The 4,944-nt window shown below is 37.0% G+C and overlaps 1 long non-coding RNA gene across 1 annotated transcript; it reads right to left on the bottom strand.

Moving 5' to 3' along the window:
* Window positions 1-1,686: 1,686 nt before the first annotated feature.
* On the bottom strand, window positions 1,687-4,189 carry LOC141539700 (uncharacterized). Its single transcript, XR_012481378.1, has 3 exons — window positions 4,074-4,189; window positions 2,300-2,555; window positions 1,687-1,747 (listed from the first exon to the last, which is right to left on the bottom strand). It is a non-coding gene; the product is annotated as an uncharacterized LOC141539700 (long non-coding RNA).
* Window positions 4,190-4,944: the final 755 nt, after the last annotated feature.

The following is a 4,944-nucleotide window of genomic DNA, read 5'->3' as shown; positions in this document are numbered from 1 at the left end:
TCTCATATTCCTCTCAGTTATTGTACACTCTCCCCCACTTTCCTGAATCATTAATGGTCCAAAAAGATTTCAATACAGAATATTTTACATCTAGAGATGTACAATTTCTAGAAATTTTGAAATTATTGATGACAAGGAGAGGGTTAAAGTTTTTGTTTTCTTAGTTTGGGCAAGGAAGGAGGTAAAATTTGAAGCAAGCAAAGCAAATGAAGCAAAATACATAATATTTATTTCTAGATCTTTTTACAGATCTAATTTCTCTACTTCATCCTCTGCCACTGATGTTGATACATGATCTTGCAGTTATTTGTATGGTGATCTTTTTTGCAAGTACTTATTGTTCTTTAATACATGATAATCAAATATCCCATGGTGTTTCTTAGTCTTTAAGCTGACTCTACCAACTCCTTTATTTGGAATTACCCCACATACATACATACATGCTAAATAAATTCCACTTATTTCCAATTACTTCTAGGATCAAATATAAAATCCTGTTTGGCTCATAAATCCCTTCCCAGGCTAACTGACCCCTTCCTACCTTTGCAGGTTTCTCACATCTTACCTTACAATCATCCTGACTTCCATGCTTTAATTTGTACAAGACATTCCATCTCCTGACTCCTGAATTTTCAGTGGCCCTCCCCCATGTCTGGAACTTTCTTCCTCCTCATCTCAGCCTCTGGTTTCCATGACATCCTTCAACACTGTATTCACATCTCATTTTGTGAAGGCCTTTGCCAATCCTTCAATTAATAGTATCTTCCTTGAGATTGCCTTCCATCTACTCTTTATACATTCTATACATATATGTTGTGTATATGATGTCTCTCATTAAATTGTGAGCAGTTTGAAGCCAGAATTATGTTTTTGCTGACTTTGAATCCTTATAATTTATCACCATACCTAACATATAGTAAGTGCTATATAAATGCTTATTGACTGAGTATGAGCTATCTTTCCATTTTATTACAACTTCCCTCTTTCTTGTGTTTTTAATGAGCATGTAAAACTTGATATGGCTCATCTCTTCCTCCTCAGCAATACCTCAGTTTCATGGTCTTAAGCAATGAGGTAATCTTGGAAGAATTTCCACCTAGGACAGTTAGTTTTTCCAGCTGAAGAGTGAAAGTGTGCCTTCCAATCTTTTGCACATCCTCAATCCCTGTGAGGAGAGAGAGAAATAGACAGACAGACAGCATCAAATAAACAGCCAGGGAAAGAGATAGAGACAAATAGACAGTAAATGCGCTGAATTTTCTATAAGCAATGTGTTTCCTTCTTCAGATAAGATTTTGATTTTCTTTTGCTTTTTATATTAGTCCCCAGTTTATTGGAGAGGAGGTGTTCATAGTAAAGAAGCCCCTTAGTGGAAAGGAAGAGGACAAGTAGCCAAGTACTCTTTGAACCCAATGTCAATTTTATCAAAACACTGGGAGTACGACTATGCACTTAGGAATAGGGCTCCTCTCTTAAACATGGAGAGAACAAAGGCCCCCAGCCCTCCTGGAACCAATGATCAGCACTGCTACACAAACATCAAACCAAATCAATTTGATTTCTCACCTAAAGGGTTGAGGGAATGACTTCCAGTAGAGTCCCGGGGCCCTGGATACCTCTCAGGAGAATCCCACATGCTCAAGAAAGGACCAGGATCTTCTTTCTATGAAAGGATGCCAGATTTCCTTTTCGTTTTTTTTGTTTGTTTGTTTGTTTCTGGATTTGCTAGCATTGAGACCTATTAGAACTTTATAAAAAATATTATATTAGTTTGTTAAATTGAATCATCATGCATTTGGAAATTTTAAAAAGTCTTATTTCTGGATTTGATTATAAATAGTGTCACACAGTACTTAAAATTTTAGTACAAGGCACAGAGGAAGACATTAAAAATGACCATATATATCCTCTATAAATTGTTAAAGAGCTATCCAATATTTGGGACTATAGACTTTACCAAATATATGTCAGTAGGGTTACTGAGATTACCACATTTTAAAAATTCAGGACAGCCAGCAAAGATGGGGATCAACTCAGACAATTAACCCATCCCCTTTAAGTAAGTGACAAAATTCTATGCTTATTCTACTTTAATCAATGAGAACAAGTAGTGATTTTTTCACTGAGTATGATTAAGGCCTGGGTATCCCTGTTGAATCAAACAATCAATCAATCATAGGCATTAGACTAAGTGCAAAAAGGCCTTAATCAGTTTAAATGTCTTTGAAAGCCACTGCATAAACTAAAATGACTTTGCACAAAAAATATGTTCAGATTGGTTGGGGGACTTTGGTCATACCTTGCAGGGCTTCTTCAAAATCAGTTAGATACTTAGAATCGAGGATTTAAAAGAAGAAAGAAATATCTTGCAAAGCCTCTGCAAAGCAATCACTTTTGGAGACATGGGAAGGGGAGGGAGGCAGGAAGGAGGGTACTTGGATCCCTTCCTCCCTGGCCAGAGGAAGACCTCATATGCTTCATGGGACTGGAGGATCTGGATTGTTTTATTTGTATCCTAGAAGCGTTCCTGCGACAGCAACAATTAGCAATGGTATCTGCATTGGGAACAAAGAAGAGACAATTTTATGAGAAAAGTCAAGCTTCAATGGTCTACAAGGTATTCAGAAAAAAAAAAACAACACCATAAAACATCTTAAAGACTACAACAATAGAATTTTGAGGAATTGTAAGTTACTCCTTTAACATTTTCTGAGTTGGAGATCATTTCCCCATGGACCACTCTTCTGGATTAATTAGAGGAAGTTTCACAGATTGTTGAGGGGAATATTTGGTAACAAATATACCATGTGGTATATTTTGTATTCTGGTGATATATTTTGTAAGAAAATATATAACGATAGTAAATAATCTTTCCTAAAAGCTAATTAAATCTAGCTGAGGGGAAGGAAAGCACAAAACAAGGAGAGAGGACTCAAATGATAAGATGCACAGAAACACACACATGCATGCTTGAATGTATGCATGAACATGTGTTGTGTATATATATACATACATACATATATACATATATATATATGTACACTGGGTACAATGTGCACACATGCATTGTTACATTGCATTATACTTATGTGTATTGTGACTATATCTGTGCACATGTGTGTGTTACATATATGCATTGTGTGCATGTGTGTATGGATATAGACAGATTGAATAGATAGATTGCTAATTCTCCAACCCCTCTGTAATACTCCTAGAATTCTGAGATATAAGTAGCAGCCATTCTAGGGACCTAGCTTGTCATTTCAGGGTGGGCTTAGGGACGATGTCTCAGTATATTCTACACTTGGACCAATTCATAATTCTATAACAACACATTAAATGTATATCTTTCTCCCCCCTAGCCCCTTCAGCACTATTACTATCTTTTTATATGATGAATACTTGGAAGGACAATCTATAAAGTTCATGGATCAGTATATAATATCTATTTGGTCCTGAATTGAACAGGAAGATGAGGAGGCTGGATTACTTCATGATATTATAATGCTCCTTTATCAACTTCAAACTCTTTCTAAAAAACAATGGCTTATATTTTGAATGCTGATATTCTACTAGTTTATCCTCTGCAGCACTTGGCTCTCCTGAACCCTCGGTGGATAGGAAATCCTAAATGGCGATTCTTCTTTTACATCCCATGGAGTTGAAAAGCTTTCAAAAGTCCAGATCCTATACCAAATCCTGTGTCTGTGTTCCAGTTAAATTTAGAGATGCTCTTCACCAGAGTGTTGCTTACTAGGTGATGGGTATTATGGCTTGCCCAGGGTCAGACAGTAAGTGTCTAAGGTCAGATTTGAACTAACATCCTCCTGACTTCAGGACCAGTGCTCTATCCACTGAATCACTTACTTGCCCCCAAATAGCAGGTTTTGGGGTTTTTGATCACCCAATATCATGAAATGTATATTACCAAAGCCTAGAAAGATGGGGATCTGTATTGTTGGCAGGAATACCCGTATCCATGAAACTTTGGATATTTTGAACTGTGGAAGCAAGTTGTCAATATTTTTACAAACTCTGGTTTAGGAATTTTGCCTTCTTAAGATTTTTCTTACCATTGTGATTTTGGGTAACTCTTGTATCCCCGCGTAGATATGCTCCCTTCCTTCCATCTGTTGCACACATCAAAGAGCTCAAAGAGTCATCAAAGTAACAAAATAAATTTGGGATCCTGGAAGAAAAGATGTTTCAAAGGGAATACAAAGTAGCTTACTTCTCTACTTACCATGCCTTCTATATACAGACAAGGGACAGAAAGCCATTCTGGACAATTTGGAGTCTTTCCAGGCGTGTTAAACTTTCTCCAAAGGAGATTTCTTCTGAGAAGGGGAAGTGCTTATTTTTCAAAACATCTCTTTAGGGGCCTGCCAACTGACTAATTTTTGCATAGTTGGAAAATTTCATCCTCTGATAAGAGACCTGAGAATATCTGGCTGAGAAATACATCTATAAATGGGAAGAAATATGATAAAGGGCTCTGCAAGGACAGATGCCCAGGGCCAGATTTTACCTCCTCTGCTACAAGTATACTAAGGCCTTCTTGTTGGTATGAGACCAGCCTGTGGGAAATATTACTGGAGAGGAACAAAAGGAAAGAGAGAGGAGCAAGTTCCAGAATCTGACTGATTTGACTATCGTTCAAACCTAGTCCTGATCCTGGCAGGAGCTCAGCTGCTGGAGATTCTATCTGGAGTATTACAAAGAAAACAAATAAATATGTCCCTCTTTACTCCTTATGCTAGATAGTCATTCAAACAAAATATCACAGATTTTTAGGCAAGGTTGTTGGTCTCTGGATTTTCTAGGGACATCTTGAAGGAGAACCTAAAAATGATAAAATTCTTCATTGAATGCTAATTTTTTACCCCACTTAGTGTTTCCCAAGTGTCTGGAAACCATTTAGTATGGAAAGAATTAATGCTAAGT

This window comes from Sminthopsis crassicaudata, chromosome 4, assembly GCF_048593235.1.
Source record: "Sminthopsis crassicaudata isolate SCR6 chromosome 4, ASM4859323v1, whole genome shotgun sequence".
Taxonomy (NCBI): domain Eukaryota; kingdom Metazoa; phylum Chordata; class Mammalia; order Dasyuromorphia; family Dasyuridae; genus Sminthopsis; species Sminthopsis crassicaudata.
Note: the sequence above shows the minus strand (reverse complement) of the source record. Positions and strands in the feature narration are given on the sequence as shown.